The sequence below is a fragment of the Spermophilus citellus genome (genome assembly GCF_964194105.1).
Source record: "Spermophilus citellus genome assembly, chromosome: 7".
NCBI classification, from domain to species: domain Eukaryota; kingdom Metazoa; phylum Chordata; class Mammalia; order Rodentia; family Sciuridae; genus Spermophilus; species Spermophilus citellus.
Window position 1 is genome coordinate 93,122,392 of NC_138188.1, and position 24,114 is coordinate 93,146,505.

General features: G+C 39.0%; 1 long non-coding RNA gene across 2 annotated transcripts in view; it reads right to left on the reverse strand.

The window, feature by feature from the left end:
• Positions 1-24,114, reverse strand: part of LOC308653910 — a 65,836-nt gene that overhangs the window by 25,746 nt on the left and 15,976 nt on the right. The window contains exons 2-3 of one of the 2 annotated variants that reach the window (XR_014023134.1): positions 18,575-18,782; positions 5,258-5,396 (exon numbers count right to left, since the gene is read on the reverse strand). This is a non-coding gene — a long non-coding RNA (uncharacterized lncRNA). The remainder of the gene's footprint in view (positions 1-5,257; positions 5,397-18,574; positions 18,783-24,114) is intronic. The other variant, XR_014023133.1, reaches the window with a different exon arrangement.

Genomic DNA, 24,114 nt, shown 5'->3' on the forward strand with positions numbered 1-24,114 from the left:
GACAATAGCTCTGTGTAGCAGTGTAATCGACTTGTCCTGTGCTTGAGAAAGTGGTATAAGATTCAATATTTTTATTCTAGCTCTTCGAAGATGTTATACCATTGTCTTCTGGCTTCAAAGTTCCTGTTGACAAGTCGACTATGAGCCTTGTTGTTACTTTAGATGTAATATGCCTCCCTTTCCCCTCAGTGGTTCTTTTCATATTTTTTTCTTTGTCTTTCATTGTCAGCACTTTGAATCTGATGTGCCTAAAAGTATTCTTCATTGTCATTATCCTTCCTGGTGTTATTTATTCTTGTGTCTTGTCATCTTTAACAGTTTTAGAAAAATTTCAGTTGTTATCTCTACAACAATTCTTCCCACATCCCCTCCTCTCCTTCTGAGATGTCAATTGTACATGTATTAGGTCTTTTGAATACATACCTTGTCTGTTGTATTTCATTTTGTTCTTTCCATCTTTTTTATTGCACTGTTGTGTTTTGGTTGGGGCATTTTACAAAGCTGATCTTATCTATGAGTTAAACTCACCCAGTGAGTTCCTAAGTTTAGATATTGTATTTTTTCAGTTACAAAATGCCCATTTAATTCTTTTGAACCATTTCAATTTTCTTTCACAACTCTTAATATTTAATACCTATTTAGTTCCCCTTTTTCCTTTAATGTACAAAATTAGTTCTGCTGTAGACAAGTTATTTTAATTAATTATTTTAAATAAATTAAATAAATTAAATAATTATTTTAAATAAGTTATTTAATTAATTAATTTAAAGTCGTTTTCTACTACTTTTCATATTTAAAATATCTATGAGCCTACTTCTATGATTTGATTTTTTTCTGTTCATTATAAGTCTTCAATTCTTTTTTGATGACAGTAATTTTGTGTTGTATATAGACATTGGGTATTAAAACCAACCCCAAAGAAACAAATAAACAACAAAATCCCCAAATGCTCCAGTGAAATCTTTTGTAGCAAAGGTTTCTCCTTTTCTCTGGTGGCCAGAAAGGCAAATACTGTGCTAAGTATGAGTGTGGATTGCAGGTTTTAGTGCATCTCAGTTCACCTCTGCTTTGTCCCTGTACTTTGCAGAAGTCACTTTTGGGCTTTTGATGGGAAACCTGTTTCCTTAGCTCTGAAAGTTCTGCTTTTTAGAAGTTTTAAACTTACATCACAGATGTCCACTCCACAAAGTTTCAAAATCTGGCAAATGTTTTGAGGAGAGGAACTGTTGTGCATTTATTACACATTCATATTCCTATAGGGACCTGTCTTTTGAGCATTATAGACAATAGGGTATTTTATTTATCTGTCTGGTTTAGCCCCTTTAAGCCTTCTTCACTACACCAAAACATGTGAGAGTGAGCCCTGCATTTTATACTCTTCTATTTCTTATTCAGTATATTAGTCCTGTACATTAATCAGAAATTTTACTGGTTTCTTTTTGAGTCATTCTGCTTGGCCCAAATCTAATCTTCAGCTTGTACCTACAGTAGGCAAATGCCCCTTGGGAAGCAAACAGCTGGTGATTATATGCTTACTTAAGAATTTGTAATTATCCAATTCTCTTGTCTTTGCTGATGTTTGTAACTTACCTCTTTTTTTCTTTGTGCCTTAATCTGGGTATTAGCCTATGGTGATTTTCTACATTGTAGCCAGAAGTGAAAGTCCCTCTTGGAAATATACAGAGTCGAAAATTTTGGAGCTGAACCAGACTTTGACATTTACCTAGTGCATCTACTTCCTTGTGCCAACAGAAAAACATGTGCTCAAAATGGTGTAGTGAAATATTCAAGGTCAAAAACTAATAAGGCAAGAAACTTGGAGATGAGGCAAACCTTGAGGCTTGGGCCTCCTGTTCCAAGTCAACTCTTGAGGAGAACAAAAAGGAGAGAAAGAGAATGCACTATGGAAAGGACTTCACCTGATGGAGAGTGCTTCTGGAGTGTCTTTGCTATAGGCATCCAAGTGACCTGCCTTCAGAAATTCAATGGAAACCAAGATTGAGGTCTTTCAAGTCAATCGTTAAATCGAACATTTGCTTTCTATATATTTTTCTACCTTGTTTGAAAATAGAACTTAAAATGAATTGCCAGGGGTAAGACGGAATCTGGGGAAGGTTACAAATGAGGCAAATAGGATGATAATGTGGAGGGTAGGGAAATCTACCAGAAATCTGAGACTATTATTCTTGGCAGGTGGATATTCATGGCTGATGGAATTTCAGGGACTACTTATTGTAGGCTCATAAATGACTCTACGTAACAGAGCAGCTGAGACAAAGGTCCTTTGAAACGATAAAACACAAATGTTTCTATTCTTTTTTTATAGGGACTGCTGATCACTTTCACCTTTACTCCATCTATGGTTGTTGAGCTGGTCCAATGTGAGAAAGGAAGGAAAGAGAAAGTTCAACACTAGTGATGAGATGAGCTCTGGAAAAAGACCAGAGACCCATCCTTTCCTGGAATCCCTGCAGCCTTTCATCAACACAGCCAGCTGTACTCAACCTTCACCTCTCATGAGGGATAGGGGAAAAATATTTAAATTTGCAGGAAGTCAAAATCATGAGAAGATATTTGAAAATAAATGAAATTTTGTGTTAATCTTTAATATGATAGTATATTTATTTAAGATTTGTGGTATTTTGTCCTGTTCTTTTTTTTCTTTTCTTTTCTTTTATTGGTTGTTCACAACATTACAAAGCTCTTGACATATCATATTTCATACATTAGATTGAAGTGGGTTATGAACCTCCAATTTTACCCCAAATGCAGATTGCAGAATCACGTCGGTTACACATCCACAATTTTACATACTGCCCTATTAGTAATTGTTGTATTCTGCTACCTTTCCTATCCCCTACTATCCCCCCTCCTCTCCCCTCCCATCTTCTCTCTCTACCCCATCTACTGTAATTCATTTCTCTCCTTGTTTATTTTCCCATTCCCCTTACAACCTCTTATATGTAATTTTGTATAGCAATGAGGGTCTCCCTTCATTTCCATGCAATTTCCCTTTTCTCTCCCTTTCCCTCCCATCTCATGTCTCTGTTTAATGTTAATCTTATCTTCCTGCTCTTCCTGCCTGCTCTGTTCATAGTTGCTCTCATTATATCAAAGAAGACATTTGGTATTTGTTTTTTAGGGATTGGCTAGCTTCACTAAGCATAACCTGCTCTAGTGCCATCCATTTCCCTGCAAATTCTATGATTTTGTCATTTTTTATTGCTGCATAGTACTCCATTGTGTATAGATGCCACATTTTTTTTTATCCATTCATCTATTGAAGGGCATCTGGGTTCGTTCCACAGTCTAGCTATTGTGAATTGTGCTGCTATGAACATCGATGTGGCAGTATCCCTGTAGCATGCTCTTTTAAGGTCTTCAGGGAATAGTCCGAGAAGGGCAATAGCAGGGTCAAATGGTGGTTCCATTCCCATCTTTCCCAGGAATCTCCAAACTGCTTTCCAAATTGGCCGCACCAATTTGCAGTCCCACCAGCAATGTACAAGTGTACCCTTTTCTCCACATCCTCGCCAGCACTTGTTGTTGTTTGACTTCATAGTGGCTGCCAATCTTACTGGAGTGAGATGGTATCTTAGGGTGGTTTTGATTTGCATTTCTCTGACTGCTAGAGATAGAGAGCATTTTTTCATGTACTTGTTGATTGATTGTATGTCCTCCTCTGAGAAGTGTCTGTTCAGGTCCTTGGCCCATTTGTTGATTGGGTTATTTGTTATCTTATTGTCTAATTTTTTGAGTTCTTTGTATACTCTGGATATTAGGGCTCTATCTGAAGTGTGAGGAGTAAAAATTTGTTCCCAGGATGTAGGCTCCCTATTTACCTCTCTTATTGTTTCTCTTGCTGAGAACAAACTTTTTAGTTTAAGTAAGTCCCATTTGTTGATTCTTGTTATTAACTCTTGTGCTATGGGTGTCCTATTAAGGAATTTGGAGCCCGACCCCACAATATGTAGATCGGAGCCAACTTTTTGTCGTGTTCTTGATTGAAATTTTATGTCTCCCCTCAAGCCTAGGAGGGAGGTTGCTAAGCAATTTAACAATGTAAACAAGTAAGGGGCGGTGTTTAGAATCAACGGGAGGCAGTGTGTTCTTATGTTCTTATTAGAAGAACAAACTGTATTTAAGGATATTATCACATTATTGTCTACATGCAAATGTGTGCTGCTATTTGTAAATGAATCACTTCTCTTTATTAAGGAAGTATGTGTATTTATCATCCTTACAGCAATTCCAGTGATTTAAAAAATTCCCAGTTCTTTAACATTATCCACTATTGATGAAAGCTAACATTTCTGCAGTTAGCTTACTGTGAGTCAGGCTCCCTCCTAAGCAAGGAGCACTTTATGCAAGTTATTGCATTTAATCTTTGCAGTGGTTCTATGAGGCAGGAACTAAGATTATTATTTTTAACAACTGAGGAAACTGAGAGTTACCATGGTTAAGTACCTTGCCCAGGTACTTATACAATCCAATTCAATCTAATCTGAAGGCCCTTGTGCTAATTATTTTGCAATTGTCAGAATGGTCTTTCAATGGCTTCAAAGCAGTGATGCAATATTTCTGTTGCAGTGATGGTCAACCTAGTGGTTTGGTTTCTAAATAACTCCTTTCCTTTTTCCTTAGCCACTTACCTTGGTGACTGTTCTTATCTCTTAGTCAGTGGTAGCCAAGCTGCACTGCCCGAAGCATGAAGCAATTTTTGGAAGCAAGAGTGACCTGGTATGTTCACTAGAGTAGCCCCTTTTACCTTATTAGGTGCGTGATCTAAGGCAGTTAATTTTGGTGATTCTCATCATGAAACTGGAATAATATTACAATTTGCTGAGGGATTGCAAACTTGCTGAGGGAAATGAAATACTCTATGCAAAGTGCCTAGTTCAATGAAGGAACATAATAGTATTTGTCAAATATGTGTTCTCTTCCCTTTCCTTTCCCATCATTAATATAGCCTATGGTAGATCTCCCTTCAGAGTTAGTAACTTGTCTAGGAGGTTTTTGAGCACTTTGTTGATATCCTGACAGAATATAACTTAAGGGGGACTGTGAGATGACAGATGTTAGGACATGTGTAGACAAGTAATTATCTACTCTCTACTTGACTTTTACTCAGAATTCTAATACTTGCTTTGGAATTAGTCTTCTGCTTTAAACTACCCAGTTTTCTGATTTGGCATAAAGATTTTCTGTCCACCCTCCCATCTCTGACCTCCAGGAAGGAAATCCCAGGATAACATACACAAGAAGTTGAATTCAGAATTCCTTCTCTTCATTTGGGGTCATCTGCAGTTGAACTGCTCTCCTTGAATGGGGGATCTTCTCTGCTGTGATGAATTCATCTTCACTAGGAAACCGAAGCCACTGGCCTCCAGGTGGTGCTGCGGGAAAGAAAGAGAGGAGGGAAAAAAGAAAAAACACAGGTTGGTGCCCTAGAGGAGGTAGCCTGAGGAAGACAATGAGACATAAAGATGGTGCATGCTTCTAGGGAATTTGCTGGGAAGAGAAGTGACTTGGGAATTGATTGAATCAGCTGAACTCCACAAGGATTTGAAGAGAATGCCAATGTGCTCAGCCAGCCCAGGGTAGGATGCAAGAGAAACTAGACATGGTTCCCAAGGAGCTCATGGTCTTTGGGAGTGGCTGCCCAAAGACTTAGAGAAAGAAAAACAAAAGACCACGTGTCGTTCAATGGTTAAACAATGCAGGTTAAGACATCGTCTTTAGACATTTTGTGTGTGCTGTGATATTCCAGGTACTAAATTAAATAGGTTAAATGAATTATCATATTTCATTTAATCCTAAAAACAAACGTTTGACATGAGCCTATTTTGATGGTGAGGAAATTGAACTAAAAAGATCAATACCCCGCTCATGATCCAACGGCGAGTGAGCTATAGGATTTAAAGTAAAATCTGTCTGAATCTTTCTGAGTCCGACACCTGTGCTCTCTTAATGCCTTAGAGTCACTTGCTAGCTATGTGACTAAACCCTCCTAACTTCTCTGTGCCTCTGTTTCCTTATGTGACAAACAGTCATAATAATATGGTACTCAATTTTTTTTGGGGGGGGTAATGCTTTGCTTGCCTAGCAATTTGCCCTTTGCCTTAACAACTGGACATTTCTGTTCTAATCAGTTGGTTCTGCCTTCAAATGGAGGCTGCTCAGACCAGGGTGGGAGGAGTGGAAGGAGGGACTGACAGGTCCCAGAGTCAATTTTGCTTGTCCTGAAGCCTGATTGTTGAGCTTCTCCTAGATTGCAGTACAACTGTGCTGTGACCTTACATTAATTCCTTCAACCCCCATTCCTCCCTATTTTCTTGGGTTAAATTGAGCTTCTGATACTTGCAAGCAACAAATTCCTAAATTGAACAAATACTTTCCTATTGAGAGGAATCTATGAGATAAGGTAAATTACAAAGGGCAAGATCGATGAGACCCATAGCTATTTATCTTAGTGAGTAAAATAGCAATTTGGCTTTTATAATTGGGTCCTGAGATTTTCAGTTTATGAAGTACTTCATTATGTCAAAAGAAGGGTATGCATAGATTTCACTTTAACTTTTCCTGCCTGGAAGAATCAAAGTGGCTGATAGTCAAACCAAAATCACACAGCCCCCAGGTTCTCTGTATTTGGGACATGTTGACTGGCTCTAGGCTGGTCATCTGGTAGCGCTTTAAATTAAGTTTTCACTGGAGATAGACTATACTTTGCAGACTCTTCTGTAGGGACTCAAGAGCTAGCCTGACTGACTGGCCGGCAACACTGCTGTCTCTACCTGTGTGATAAAGACTCTAAGAGGAAGTGCACAACTCAAATCCGACAAGTTGTTTGACCAAGGACACTTCCTCTTTAATTTGGTTCAATGGTATTGACTGTGTCACACAAAATAGCCGGAGCAATTGCATACGTATTTAAACAAGCCCGAAAACACAAAGCTGCTTCTTTAAAATAAACAAGCAAACAAGACTCACAGTGGACATTTTAAGACTGGATTATTTAGTATCATAAATGCTTAGCTTCTGGATTGACAATTCCATCGTTTTGAAGAGATGGTGGGACTTTCTAGAGGTTGTCACCCAACTAGTTGCATATTACTTTGTTTATCATGGACCTGAGTGTCAAATCTTCTTTTGCCTCTTGATCATTTCAGTACTTCTACCATTAAGGTGGCGCCATTTTACCTTGACTCTTCTCCTGGACTTTCCCAGGTGCACCCCCTATTCTACGTTCTCAGGAGATCTCATTGTTTCTCTATTCTCCATCTCTAGTCAGGCAGCAGAGGGAATAACATTTTGGTTAATGAGTTTTTCCTGGTGGCTGCTTTCATACTTGTTGCAGACCTTATAAATTACCAGTCAGAGGGGTGGCCTGTGGAAGAAAGTCATTCTAAACCTCAACTGACTGGTGCAGAGATGGTCAGTCTGTTTTCCTGATTTTTTTTTCTACCATACTAAACTTTCCTTTTATTTTCTTTCTTTTTTGGGTGTGTGGATGGGGGGTTTGCTCCTTAGGATCAATTATGATTCTGTAGGATGAAGCATCTTTTGTTGATATTCTTAGGATCCTTTCTCCCAAGAAGCTGTAGGTCAGTGCTTAATTTCGGTGGGAGAATTTTGGAAATGCTCACAGGTATCATATGAGTACTGTGATAGCCTTTAAGTCATATGATTTCTCAGAAGAAAAGGTTGAATTTTGGGTTGTTTTTGGTGTTCTTCAATTATCAGTATCATCAGAAAAAGAAACACCACCATAATCTCAGATCAGTGGATTGTATTGGAGGCATGTGATCTCCTTTTAAAACAGCATATTTTAAGATAGGTGGGGTGAGTTGGCACTTGCCCAGTTGCCTATTCTGTATACTAGAATCTTAGTTGCAAGGTCAGGTGTGTATCTACAACTTTTCCTGGATGGGTTAACCTAGTACTTGATGAATAAACATCTATCAGACTGCACAGGATAAATATATCTAATATAAAATAAATGTCACCCGAGACGGGGAAGGAGAGTGGTACAGTCCCATCCCCCACAAGGGACACTCCACTAAGGCAATCAGCAGCCACCATCTTGGAAAGCTGAAGTATCCACCGCCACTCTCCGACAGATTGCAACAACAAAACAGGTGTGTGTCACTCAGCTCCGCCCCCATACACAGGGGGATTTCGCATAAAATCTCTCCTAGGCTTTCCAGGGGAGGGAGTATCAGAGTGAGCCTGCATAAAGACTAAGGGAAAACTAGAGGCACCTGACCTTCAACCCCCCCCTCCCATCAGCAGCCAAAACAAAACCTGTCTAGCCAGCGCTGGGGGAGGGGCAAGCAGAAAAAATCAAAACCATAGAGTGCCGGGGATCCCAAAAGCCAACTGTGTGACCCCGGAGATCCAGGCTGTCTGATTTGCGCGGCCTGCCCCGCGGCTACAGAAGGCGTGGCACCGCAGAGAAGGGATTAACTAGCAAGCAGGGAGATAAGTGGCTGCGACATGGTGGAATCCTGCCAGCCAAGCCCACACTGACCCCCGGGCTGAGTACAGGTTTTCAGACGGGGAAGGAAGCGGTACAGTTCTATCCCCCACAAGGGAAACAAAACAATAGAGTGCCGGGGTTCCCAATAGCCACCCTCCACACCCAACAAACGGCAGGCCCAGAGTACAGTTTGAACTGCCGAGAACCATCACTCAGAGGAAATCTGGTCTAGCAGGAGAAACCAAGACTAGCAGGAGAAACCAGGGGACTAGAGGCAAGGCCCTCACGACTGGGCGGCTGGAAACTGCAGGCCCGCCGGCGACAGTTCACCCACTGCCCGCGTAACTGGGCGGTAGGAGAACGCCTGCCCGCTGGCGACTGATCACCTGCCCGTGGCCTGTGATACTGGGCGGCTGGAGACCGCCCGCCTGCCGCGACCGGGAGCTGAAACCAAACAGAGACAGTCCAGTCACACCCCCCCCCCATTAGGACACCCCGGCAAGGAGACTGGGGCCCGTCATAGCAGAGTAGTGTCATCACTGGAGCTCGGACGTGGGAATTCCTTCCCAGCGGAATCCACGTTAGCAGGCATAGTTTAACAACACAAAGGAGAGACATCAGAGTAATACAGAAACAAAACAAATCTATAGAAGAGAGCAGAAACACGACAATCAAATAGAGCTGGAAAGTAACGTGGACAACATGAGAAAACAAGGGAAAAAAGGATTACAAACAATGCAAGACAACTCAATTCTACAGGAGGACATAGAAACATCAGAAGCAGGGATAGGGAAAGAACTCAAGGTATACCTAACTCGAATGGAAAGGAATATTAGAGAAGACATGAGACAGCAAGTCCAAGCAATAAAAGTATATTTTGAAAATGAATTAAACAAACAAATTCAAATGGCAAAGAACGAGCTCTACCAGGAGATAGAGATCTTAAAAAAAAAAATCAAACAATAATCCTAGAATTGCAGGAAACTATAAGCCAAATTAAAAACTCAAATGAGAATATTACAAATAGACTTGATCAAGTAGAAGTCAGAACATCAGATAATGAAGACAAGGTTTATCAACTTGAAAAGAATATAGTCAACACAGAAAAGATGCTTAAATCCCACGAGCAATCTATTCAAGAGATATGGGATGTCATAAAAAAACCAAATTTGAGAGTCATAGGGATAGAAGAAGGCACAGAGATTCAAACCAAAGGAAAGGACAGCATATTAAATGAAATAATTCTAGAAAACTTCCCAGAGATGAAAGATGGAATGTATTACCAAATCCTGGAAGCCTACAGGACCCCAAACATTCAAAACCATAATAGACCAACTCCAAGACGTATAATTATGAAGATAGCCACGTACAGAACAAGGAGAGAATATTAAAAGCTACGAGAGAAAAGAGGCAGATTACATTCAGGGGTAAACCAATTAGGTTAACGACTGATTTCTCATCACAGACTTTGAAAGTGAGAAGATCCTGGAACAATGTATTTCAAACACTGAAAAATAATGGATTCCAACCAAGAATACTGTAGCCAGCAAAATTGAGCTTCATATTTGACAATGAAATTAAAATCTTTCACGATAAACAAAAGCTAAAAGAATTCGCAGCAAGAAAACCAGCTCTGCAAAGCATTTTGAGCAAAACACTACAAGAAGAGGAATTGAAAAATAGTGCCCAAAACTAACAGCAGGAGGTATCTCAGTAAAGGGGGAGGAAAATAACCAAAAAGTAAAACTAGCCAAACTAAAATAAATAAATAAAGAAGCATGACTGGAAGTACAAATCATATCTCAATTGTAACCTTAAATGTTAATGGCCTAAACTCACCAATCAAGAGACATAGGCTAGTAACCTGGATCAAAAAAACAAATCCAACAATATGCTGCCTTCAGGAGACTCATATGATAGGAAAAGACATACACAGGCTGAAGGTAAAAGGTTGGGAAATATCATACCACTCACATGGCCCTCGGAAGCAAGCAGGAGTGGCCATACTCATATCGAATAAAATCAACTTCAAACCTAAGTTAATCAAGAAGGATAAAGAAGGACACTATATACTGTTAAAAGGAACCATCCACCAACAAGACATAACAATCATCAATTTGTATGCACCAAACAATGGAGCTGCAACGTTCATAAAACAAACTCTCCTCAAGTTCAAGAGTCAAATAGAGCACAACACAATAATTATGGGTGACTTCAACACACCGCTCTCACCATTAGACAGATCCTCTAGACAAAAACTGAATAAAGAAACTATAGAACTCAACAGCACAATCAATAACCTAGACTTAACCGACATATATAGAATATATCAACCATCATCAAGTGGATACACATTCTTCTCAGCAGCACATGGATCCTACTCAAAGATAGACCATATATTATGCCATAAAGCAACTCTTAGTAAATATAAAGGCGTGGAGATAATACTATGCACCATATCTGATCATAATGGAATGAAATTGGAAATCAATGATAAAAGAAGGAAGGAAAAATCCTACATCACATGGAAAATGAACAATATGTTACTGAATGATCAATGGGTTATAGAAGACATAAAGGAGGAGATGAAAAAATTCTTAGAGTCAAATGATAATACAGACACAACATACCGGAATCTATGGGACACAATGAAAGCAGTTTTAAGAGGGAAATTCATTTCTTGGAGTTCTTACCTCAAAAAAAGAAAAAACCAACAAATAAATGAACTCACACGACACCTCAAAAACCTAGAAAAGGAAGAGCAAAACAACAGCAAATGTAGTAGAAGACAAGAAATAATTAAAATTAGAGCAGAAATCAACGAAATTGAAACAAAAGAAACCATTGAAAAAATTGATAAAACTAAAAGTTGGTTCTTTGAAAAAATAAATATGATAGACAAGCCCTTAGCCATGCTAACGAAAAGAAGAAGAGAGAGAACTCAAATTACTAACATACTGGATGAAAAAGGCAATATCACAACAGACACTACAGAAATACAGAAGATAATTAGAAAGTATTTTGAAACCCTATATTCCAATAAAATAGAAGATAGTGAAGATATTGATAAATTTCTTAAGGCATATGATTTGCCCAGATTGAGACAGGAAGACACACACAATTTAAACAGACCAATAACAAAGAAAGAAATAGAAGAAGCCATCAAAAGACTACCAACCAAGAAAAGCCCTGGACTGGATGGGTATACAGCGGAGTTCTACGAAACCTTCAAAGAAGAATTAATACCAATACTTTTCAAGCTATTTCAAGAAATAGAAAAAGAAGGAGCTCTTCCAAATTCATTCTATGAGGCCAACATCACTTTGATCCCAAAACCAGACAAAGATACTTCAAAGAAAGAAAACTACAGACCAATATCTCTAATGAACTTGGATGCAAAAATTCTCAATAAAATTCTGGCGAATCGAATACAAAAACATATCAAAAAACTTGTGCACCATGATCAAGTAGGATTCATCCCTGGGATGCAAGGCTGGTTCAATATACAGAAATCAATAAATGCTATTCACCACACCAACAGACTTAAAGACAAGAACCATATGATCATCTCGATAGATGCAGAAAAAGCATTTGACAAAGTACAGCATCCCTTTATGTTCAAAACACTAGAAAAACTAGGGATAACAGGAACTTACCTCAACATTGTAAAAGCTATATATGCTAAACCTCAGGCTAGCATCATCCTAAACGGAGAAAAACTGAAGGCATTCCCTCTAAAATCTGGAACAAGACAGGGATGCCCTCTATCACCACTTCTATTCAATTTAGTTCTCGAAGTACTAGCCAGAGCAATTAGACAGACAAAAGAAATTAAAGGCATAAAAATAGGAAAAGAAGAAATTAAATTATCGCTATTTGCGGATGACATGATAATATACTTAACAGACCCAAAAGGGTCTACAAAGAAGCTGCTAGAGTTAATAAATGAATTCAGCAAAGTGGCAGGTTATAAAATCAACACACATAAATCAAAGGCATTCCTGTATATCAGCAACAAAACCTCTGAAATGGAAATAAGGAAAACCACTCCATTCACAATATCCTCAAAGAAAATAAGATACTTGGGAATCAACCTAACAAAAGAGGTGAAAGATTTATACAATGAAAACTACAGAACCCTAAAGAGAGAGATAGAAGAAGATCTCAGAAGATGGAAAAATGTACCCTGTTCATGGATAGGCAGAACTAACATCATCAAAATGGCGATATTACCCAAAGTTCTCTACAGGTTTAATGCGATGCCAATCAAAATCCCAACGGCATTTCTTGTAGAAATAGACAAAGCAATCATGAAATTCATATGGAAAAACAAACGACCCAGAATAGCAAAAGCAATTCTAAGCAGGAAGTGTGAATCTGGAGGTATAGCCATACCAGAGGTCAAACTGTACTACAAAGCAATAGTAACAAAAACAGCATGGTACTGGTACCAAAACAGGCAGGTGGACCAATGGTACAGAATAGAGGACACAGAGACTAATCCACAAAGTTACAACTATCTTATATTTGATAAAGGGGCTAAAAGCATGCAATGGAGGAAGGATAGCATCTTCAACAAATGGTGCTGGGAAAATTGGAAATCCATATGCAACAAAATGAAATTGAATCCCTTTTTCTCGCCATCCACAAAAATTAACTCAAAATGGATCAGGGAGCTAGATATCAAATCAGAGACACTGCGTCTGATAGAAGAAAAAGTTGGCTCCGATCTACATATTGTGGGGTCGGGCTCCAAATTCCTTAATAGGACACCCATAACGCAAGAGTTAATAACAAGAATCAACAAATGGGACTTACTTAAACTAAAAAGTTTTTTCTCAGCAAGAGAAACAATAAGAGAGGTAAATAGAGAGCCTACATCCTGGGAACAAATTTTTACCCCCCATACCTCAGATAGAGCCCTAATATCCAGAATGTACAAAGAACTCAAAAAATTAAACAATAAGATAACAAATAATCCAATCAACAAATGGGCCAAGGACCTGAACAGACACTTCTCAGAGGAGGACATACAATCAATCAACAAGTACATGAAAAAATGCTCACCATCTCTAGCAATCAGAGAAATGCAAATCAAAACCACCCCAAGATATCATCTCACTCCAGAAAGATTGGCAGCCATTATGAAGTCAAACAACAATAAGTATTGGCGGGGATGTGGGAAAAGGGTACACTTATACACTGCTGGTAGGGCTGCAAAATGGTGAGGCCAATTTGGAAAGCAGTATGGAGATTCCTGGGAAAGCTGGGAATGGATCCACCATTTGACCCAGCTATTGCCCTTCTCGGACTATTCCCTGAGGACCTTAAAAGAGCGCACTATAGGGATACGGCCACATCAATGATTATAGCGGCACAATTCACAATAGCTAGACTGTGGAACCAACCTAGATGCCCCTCAATAGATGAATGGATAAAAAAATGTGGCATCTATACACAATGGAGTATTATGCAGCACTAAGAAATGACGAAATCATAGAATTTGCAGGGAAATGGATGGCATTAGAGCAGATTATGCTAAGCGAAGCTAGCCAATCCCTAAAAAACAAATGCCAAATGTCTTCTTTGATATAAAGAGGGCAACTAAGAACAGAACAGGAAGGAAGAGCATGAGGAAAAGACTACAGTAAACAAAGACGAATGGGGGGAGAGAAAGGGAGAGAGAAGGGAAAGCATATGGAAATGGTAGGGGACCTTCAATGATACATAAAATTATAAGAGGTTATGAGGGGCAAGGGGGAGGGAAAAAAAGGGAGAGAATTGAACAACAGTAGAGGAGGTAGAGAGGGAAGATGGGAGGGGAGGGGAGGGGAGGGGGGATAGTAGGGGATAGGAAAGGTAGCAGAATACAACAGTCACTAATATGGCATTATGTAAAAATGTGAATATGTAACAGATGTGATTCTGCAATCTGTATTTGGGGTGAAAATGGGAGTTCAAAACACAATTTGAGTCAAATGTATGAAAGATGATATATCATGAGCTATGTAATGTTTTAAATAATCAATAAAAAAATAAAAGCAAAAAAATAAAAATAAAATAAAAATAAAAAAGTGCTGGAGTTATAACTTAGTGATAGAGCACAACTGGATTTGATCCCCAGTACCACCAAAAAAAATGAAAGAAGAAGCCTCAGACACTGCCCCTGGTCTGAAGTTTGCAGGAAGTGGAACAGCCAAGGATGCACACCCTCCAACTGAGAACAATTTGAAAAAAATAAATGCATGTATAATATATAAAAAAATGTCACCCATTTACCGAGTCTTTACCATATGCTGCAGGTGAATACTATCTTATTATCTAAGCAATTCTATGAGGTCATAATAACTAAGAGTTATTGAGTTTTCTCCAGGTGCCAGGAATTATTTCAACTGACATCCAGCACGAACTAATTTAATTCTTCCAATAATCCCATAGAGTGAATACAATTTTTTGACCCATTTTACAAATGAAGAAATTGAAGTACATAGATTAGGTAACTTGCCTAAGGTCATACCATTGGGAATTGGTGAAGCTGGGTTTCCAACCCAGTGGTCTGAATTCAAATCCCATGTGATAAACTACAAGCCCAAAGAAAACATGGTAGGAACATGTGGGCCAGTGAAAACTTCTAGTTCTTTTATGACTAACAGGGCAAGACTTCTCTGCTAACAGATTCTGCTGATGCTTGCTGTGGATCTTACACTGTTTTTGCTAGCAGCAGCCTCCACTGGAATGGTGGTGGCTGCTTACAGGGTTTTGTCACTATCTGAAGATTATCCTCCCTCTCTGCTGATGTAATTTCTAATATTTCTCTTTAAATACAGTCTTTTGTCTGCTGATTTCTATGGAGATTGGCTCCCCTAATACTTTCTGCAAAATACCTGCTTCTAATTGCCAAGAAATGCCTCTCTCTGGGTTTGTTTACATGACACTTTGACTCTGTCTGCTCATAGCTCTGCCCTTCATGCCCTGTCTGTGTCTTTCTCCTCTATTAGCATTCTCTGCCACATTATGGTTGTGAAAAGAACCATATTTATCTGCTTTTGCTGGAAAGAAACATTTTAATATTGGGATTTCAACTAAAATGTGAATAGCCCATGGGTACCTCTATGGTACAATTAAATCTCTCCTGTAATAATAGTGCTGGCATGTTCTGATTTGTCTTAAGTCTTTTTTATACCCAATATAAAGCAAGTTACATAAGAAACAGAAGTTCTCCTTCCCACGTGGAGCCAGAATGGTAGAAAGGAATGGACATAGATTTAGGAGTCAAGCAGACCCAGGTTTGCATCCCAGTTCTAGCGTATTCTGTGTGGCCGAATACAGTTTCTGGACCTTTCTGAGCTATCTTCTCTCATAAAACAGAGAAACTAATACCTCACATAACTTTTTGAGGATCAAAAATGATAGTAGGTGTGATATTCCTGGTATGAACTAGGTATGCCATCATTGTTCTTCTTTTTACCAAATTTCCTGTTCTGCCAATATTAGGCTTTTACACTTAACCACTCTGGTACTCATTTTCCTCATTTTTAAAATAAGGTGTGATTCATGGCATGGTGGCACATGCCTGAAATTCTAGGGGAGATTGAGGCAGGAAGATCATAAGTTCAAAGTCAGCCTCAGCAGCTTAAGAGACTCTGACTCAAAAAAACAAAAACAAAAAAACAACAACAACAAAAAACACTGGGGATGTAACTCAGTGGTAAAGCACTCCTGGGTACAATCTCCAGTACCAAATAAATACATAAATAGAGGTACGAGGATTAATTGACTGCCAAGGCTTCCTCTACCTCTAAGCATTTGCTGGATCACTCCTTATGTATGTGCTAAATACTTTCATGTTATCTCATGTGATCCTTTTAGCAATCCCTTAGGGCCTATTATAATTCACATTTTACAGATGAGAAACCCAGACTTGGAAAGAATGAGGAACTGGTTGAGGGTTATCTAAGTAGCTGTGGGCTGGGGAGCAAGAATTTGAACCTAGAGCCCACATATCAGATCAACACTAACCGCAGGACACAGAGCCATACCCAACAGGTACTTGAAAAATGGTTGTTCAATAATTTGTTAGTGCTCTTGAGCATTCATAACATGTGCCACTGAGTCTATGATGTGGCGGGGTGTGTCCTTATACAGTAGGTTTACTAACAGGTTGCAAATCTAGGGTGTTATCATAAACAGAACCCAGGCAGATGGCAAGGATGTGCCTCATGAGTGTTGGCGAGGTAGCTCACCAGCCACTGACTGAACTGGACAGGCATTGTCTGTGGGTGAACATTATGACTGAATTAACTGCCGAACCAATACCTGGCAGACATTTCTACGTCACTCTCTATGGGATCGGGGCATCTGTCCACAGCAGTCTCACATCATTATCTAATTTCTTGCTTATAATGTGCTGTAGGTTTAGAAATCAGCTAACTGAGCCTGTTAGAATAAGTATACAGCGAGGAAGTGCTTAAGCATCTTTCAGAGAAGCTTTGGGCTTTGAGATTGTGACATTTCAGTGTCATCAGAGAGAAGGAAAAGCCATTCAAAATAATTTGAAGCCTATCAAATGTTTATACTCATTTGCATACATAAGTACATAGATGTTTATGTCTGCTACACCCACATTTGGCTCTGCTGAAATGTTCTGTTTCTTAGTTTTGCTGATTTGAAATGCAAATTCAAACAGTGTCTATATTCAACTTTTCCACGTAGATTACCTAAAACACCAGGTACTGATTCCTGGTAATTTAATTGGAATACCTCTCAGGTACTCATAACCAGCATTACAATTATCTTTTGGTAGGAAGCTGATAGCCACTTTTCTGGGCTTTATAACCTTTTCGACAACTTCTGCATATATGTTGGGATATAGTTTAATAATACAAATACATTCATGTACTTAAGTGATTCTAATGTGCTATTTTCTTTAACTTATTAAGTAAACACCCATCAGTAGTGTTTCAAATCCAATTGAATTTTATTTCACTTTAGAATCTTAACAAACACTAGGAAAATTGTGTTGTAACACTTAGTGGCAGCTAATACCTTTTGCCCCAGAAACTCAAATTACTTTCCAAGCATTAATTAACCCCTCTCCCCCAAATTATAGCCTAGGTCTAGGTTGATTTTTTTTTTCTTTAAAAAAAAGAATCAATTCAAGCAAGTAGGTGACAGATGCACACGGCAGGGAAAATCAAAACTTCTTAAGGAAACAGATTTGAGTTCACAAGTACCAAAGGCATCTACTCCCTCTTAATAACATGATGTTGCCAGTTCCTGATCACAATCAGCTGCTCATATTCGTACATATAGAGCTATTGATCAAATCATGCCTCTGCACGTTGTGTTCTCTCAGTATGGGCAGCAATGTTTGCTGCTTGCTTTTATCTCCATTAGACATGGTAAGTCTCTGGCCTACAAGGAAGCTCTCCAAGATGACAAAGAAGTTGGAAACTTTCCTAGGGTCCTGCCATGTGCACCTGGTCCCCTGGGAACACAGGACTCTAGGGTGGATTGAGTCCCCTGGAAGTAGCAGGATCTGGGGAATAAGAGAGAGCTTGGGTCTGGCTTTGACCTTGGAATGGCACCTTGAATTCATGTAAGGAACCAAGAGCCCAGTGCAGATGGGGGCAGGGATGCAGGTAAGTGTGTACTTCCCCTGCCTCTTCTGTTACTGCTCACCTTAAATTGCTAAGCTCAAGACTGCAAAATTCTCTGTCCCAGTGTCCTCTGACTGAATCAAACAGCAGCACCACCCATAAGCAGAAGGGTGACTGCCAGTTTGCTAGAATTTCTGATTGCACTTGAGTCGTTTCGTTGCTCCATCCCTGATTTACCCAGGTACACCAAGGCATGCCTACTGATGTCACAACTTCCATGAATGCTTCCATGAATGTCTTCTTCACCAACTATTATTACTCGCTGCATCTAGTCCATGATTATCACCGTATGCATGTTAGTTTTTGCTAATGTTGTTTTCAGTGTCCTTGAAACAAAAGTACTATAGTTTATTAGCAACTTTAAAGAACTAGGTATGAAGCATGGTATGATAATAAAAAATAGCTTTCATTTTAAAAATGCTTCCACAACTGTTACCTCATGTCTTGGATTCATTTCTATATTTGCTCTTTTATGCACCCACTTCAACCAAGAGACTTCTATGGTCTCATCAGGGATAAAAAGATAATTAAAATATGGTTCTTCGTTTCAAGGAGCTGACGGTGCAAGAGGGAGAGTAGACATGTAAACAGATCCTGAGAAGACTGGCACTGTGCTCAGCTTGAATCTCACATGGTCTATTTACCTATGAGAGAGAAAAAAAAAGAGATGGAACAAAAAAAACCTTCTCAAGGTCACACAGTTTGAAGAGTAAAAACTAAATCTCCACATCTCTGGTTATCGAGGCACTGATTTTTTACCAATTCTGCTATTCTGGTATCTTCCTTTTTTTCTTTTTCTTTCTTTCTTTTTTTTTTAAAGAGCTGTTCTCAAAAGTATGGTCCAAAGACCAGCAGTATTGGCACCATCTGGGAACCTCTTAGAAAGCCAAATTCCCAGACTCCACCACAGATCTGCTGAATCAGAAATTCTGGAAGTGGACTCAGCAATCTGAGTTTTAACAAACCTTCCAGATGGTTCTGAGGGACACTATAAAGCTTGAAAACCATTGCTGTAAACCTGTGTTTCCCAAACTTCCATAGGTGTAGGAACATCACTTGGGGATCTTATGAAAATGCAGATTTTGATACAGTAGGTCTGAGGAGGGCTTTTTGATTTGTATTTCTAACTATTTCCCTGGCTATGCCTGTACTTCCAAACCTTGGGTCCTTGCTTGAAAAATAAGAACACATAGGGATTTAACAGAAAGCACTGGTTAAGCTCCACTGATAGGTAATGCTCAGGAGTCAAGTGAATTCGGTAAAATGTTTCCCTGTCATCCAGGAGCTTAATACTAGCACAGGCAACACCCGGATAGATAAAAATTTAGGGGTATAAAATCTATCAAATAACTATTGAATGTGTGTTTGTGCACGTACGTGTGTGTGAAGATGTGCACACATGCGAACACACAAACAGGATATTTTATATATTTAAAGAGACATCATCATGGAGCAGCACCTCTCTCCAAGAGAGATCATTTGAATGTATGGGTATTACAGCCAAATATAATCAAGAACCAGGAAGCCAGAAATGTTTTTTCCTAGGAGTCAAAATATATATCACAATGTCCATCATTTTAACTGATGAATTAGTCTGTCAAATAATTATTTAGGATAATTTATCTTTACTTTTTAGACAAAATTCTAACACCGCCACATTAAAAACAGATTAGAGTGAGTAAATTGAATAGAGAGGGGTCAGGATGCTGTGGACAGGCATTCTAACAGTCAAGCAGTGCCAGCTGGTATATGTACATACATATTATATATATATATATATATATATATATATATATACACTCCCCAAACTTAGCAGATTGGAATGATTTAATATAGGGAAAACACATCAGTAAGTTTCAATAAAGAGCACTGTATAGAAACACAATGTGGTAATCACAGGAACATGCAGAAAATATTAAAATTACAAAATGTTCAAGATATCTGGAACACATGTAAAACATTTTAGACAGTTTCCAAACAAAATGGTAGGGTTGGTAGATTTAGCATATGAAAATATTTTATATGGCAATCCTAAAAATAGTTTAAAATAAGAGGGCTTTGATAATCTCTAGGAATTTCACTTATGTAGATTGCCTGTTTCTCTGACAATGCCTGTCAAGATTCATGTAAGGGAAGGTGGCAGGGTGGTTGTGATGGTTAATTTTAGGTCTTCGTGGACTGTAGCAACATGCTACATCATCATTCTGGGAAGGTCTCTGAGGATGTTTCCGGATGAGATAACACTTGACCTAGTAGATTGATCATTGCAGATTATCCTCCCTGATGGGGGCAGGCTTCAACCAATCCACTGAAGACCCACATAGAACAAATACCAAGAGACTGCTTGAGCTGGAATGTCTATCTTTTTCCTGTTTCAGACTGGAACTTGTTCTGTCAGCTCTTATGGTTCTCAGGCCTTCAGACTTGGACTGGAAATACATACCCTCCTAGGTCTATAGTTTTTGACAACATATCTTGGGACTTGTCAGCCTCCATAATTGCATAAGCCAGTTCCTTTTAAAACACTATATAGTTTTCTGGAGAAGCCTAATAATAGATGGTGAGTTGTTGGAGTTATGTTTGGTCAGGGAAGAGCCAAGGCACATTTACTATGAGCCTCTCTATTGGTTAAGAAGGGTATATCAGTAATGGTTGATCTGTAGCCAAAAGTAACAAAACCCGACAAAACAGAATTCAGCAAAGGGTCAAAGGGTGCCTTGAGTAGGAAAGGAGTTTACTATTCTCATGCCATGGAAAATCAGAGTTAGGTAGATTAAGACTGGTGAGGCAAATTAGTCAAGCTGCCAAGGACCCAGGTTTCATCATCCTCAGCATGCAGACCATAACATTGTAAAATGTTTGCTATCCTTCCAAATGCTAAGTCTAGGTCCTAGACCAGAAGGGAAAAGTCAAAGAACAAGATTAAGGTTTCAAAGAACATGCCAGATGAATTGTGTCTGAAAAAATTTTCCTGCTAAGTTCTGTCCAGTAAATTCCTTTTTCATCTCTTGGCCAATACTGGGTTGTATGACCATTTGTGATTGATGGAAGTCTGGAAGGCTGTTTTAAATTGGACATATATACCTTCAATAAATTTGTAAGGAAAAAAAGGGGGCAAAGAAATAAACATTGGGTGAGTAATTAGTAATATGTATTTTGAAGGCATTTGTGGAGTAGGTGGCATTTGAATAGAGGGATGAATAAGTAGGTGGCATTTGAATAGAGGGATGAATAAAAAGTGAGGGAAAGGATACATGAGGAATCCCAAAGATATTTGGAGGAATGAATGAAAAGATTGTACTAGTTTGGATGATCATGGAAGCCATTATATGTCTTTAAGGAGGGGTAGAATTGTCCAATTCAAATTAAAGCACCATTTTTGAGATCTGAAATGTGTCATTTTCCCCTAATCATCTGTACCCCAGACTCTCAGAAAACAAGTTCACTGCTGAGGGACAAATGTCACATATTTATTTGACCCTGACTTGTTAGTAGACTGTGTTGTTTCTCAATGTGGTTTAATTTGAGGAAGACAGTAGCCAAGGTCTGGGGCAATTGAAAATCTATTTGAGGAATGACCCTTATAACATTACTTTCACCACCATTAAAGCAAAATAGGAACATCTTTGCTGTTTTCATAGCATCTTTTGCTTGGAGTAGTGAAATCTATAATACTATAGAAAACAAATGGTTGTGTTATATCAGGAAAATGGTGAGACGCTGGGCAACGCTTCGTAAAATATCATTTGATCTCCACTGAAAGGATGAGTAAGATTCCACCAACTGATGCAGACACGGAAATACTTCAAGGCCTTGTATCGTTAGAGAACTTTTAAATTATCTTGAAAAGACATATCTTGCTATGTCAGAAAGATCGACTAACCTGTTTTATAAAGAAAAATTTGCTAGGAAAAGGATATGAAACAAGAAAGTTTTCTTGAATGCTGCCTTGGCTTTCTGCTTTAATTCTGATCCAATTATCCAGAAAACATCATCCCTCCAAGTCCTTTGAAATAATCAACCTTTCACACAAATCCTAAAGCATCTCTCTCGTCATGGTGTATTTTGTGAACATTTCTTTCTTTTCTTGCACATATTATGAGTAGCCCAATTTTGTTCTGTTCTTGACAGGTAAAAAGGTGGCAGTCTCTTCTTGCACCCCCATCTTAGCAGCAATGTCAGGAGTTGCTCTTCTCTAGTTTGATATTTGTAGGTTGGGGAGCCAGGAAAAAAAAATCCAAAAGAAATGAAGAACAAAATCGGGAAATGAGGTTAAGAACATGTCGCTCCAGACCTTGGGAGCAGTCAAATCAAGCTGCCAGCTGCAACAAGAATCTCTTTAATAAGGAAATTAGAGCATGATCATTTCTGGCTATGTGACTCTGATTCTAAATAGGTTTTTACAAATAGATTGTGATTGAACTTGGAAACATAAACAAATTGGCTTTACGGAATAAAGGCTGAACTACATTTTGTTTAGAGAATTAAAATGCCTTTATGGGAGGCGCTCTGGGAGAACGGACAGCTATTTTAATGACAGCATATGCATTTCTGAAACATGCCAGTTTTGTTAGCTTCCCTTTGGAGAGTTAGTTCTGATAAACGCAAAGAAAGTTTCTCAACAGGGTCCCTAAGAGGACAACTGATAAAGGCAGGGGATGGGGCAATGTATATTTGAAATGCTCCCTTCAGATGCTGGGAGAAGGGGTGCCATTTAAAAATAATAGATTTAAAAATATCAGAAGCTTAAAAAATTCTAGTCAGCTGTCTCCCTTGGACATTTCTTTTGTCTCATGGAGGGCTGGGGATAGAGGTTCTTTAAGCTCTCCTAATGTATTTTCACTTATAAATATTCATGCCGTGTTCCCTGTGCCTCCCCCATTGACTCAGTGCAGACTCCCAAGCCTGGCAGGAGAGCCAGTGCCACAGGAGCTGCTAAATTTCTCCTAAGGCCTGTGTTCAGCCTCAGACGACCCAGAGCCATTTAAAAACACGGAAGACTTTTCAGTCAAGATAAAAGGTTATGGATGTCTGTGTGTCCAAGCTTATATTCCACATGAGAGGATTAGCTTTCGCTCTGCAAACTCTCCTAGTTGTTACAAGTAGCGATGGTTTTGTGTGTTTTGTGCTTCACACAGTGAGAAAATGGATCTGCCGATTAGAAAGATGCTCCTTTTTATTTTCCTTTTTCTAAATCCACCAGTTACTCACTGAGGTCTCATCCATTATTGAGTTGAAGCCAGCACAATCCCTCTGATAGGAGTAGTTTTACTTAGGAACATAAAGTGTTAGACCTAGTAGGGGCTAAGAAGGTCCTTGGGTTTTTGAATGGGAATTTAGATTCGGATCACATAGAGTGTATTCTACTATCTCAAAATATTTACATGATGGAAAATTTTTCTATGCCTTAAGCCTATATTTCACATGCTATTTTCCTTACATCTGGGTACGAGGTTGGGGAGTGCATGAAGCCTGGAGCTACAAACGCTCATTCTCCCTTCCTACTAGAATATGAGCATGGTGGTTAATTTTACCTGATTAGACTATTGGATGCCCAGATAACTGATAAAGTATTATTTCTCGGTGTGTCTGTGAGGGTGTTTCCTGAAGAAATTAGCACCTAAACTAGTAGGTTAAATAAAGAAGAACCACCCTCACCAGTGTGGATATCATCCAATCTTTTGAGGGCCTGAATGGAACACAATGGCAGGGGAAGGGCAAATTCTTTCCCTTTCTTGAGCTGGAACATTCACCTTCTGCCCTCAGATGGCTGAGCTTTAGACTCCTGGACTTACACCAGCACCCACCTCCTTCTTGCTTTCAAACTCAGTTATACCACTTTCTTGCCTGGTTCTCCAGCTTGCAGATGGTATATCATGGGACTCCTTAGTCTCTAAGGTGCATAAGCTAATTCCCATGATAAATATCCTCTTATCTTTCTCTCTCTCTATATATCCTATTGGCTTTGAACTCTGA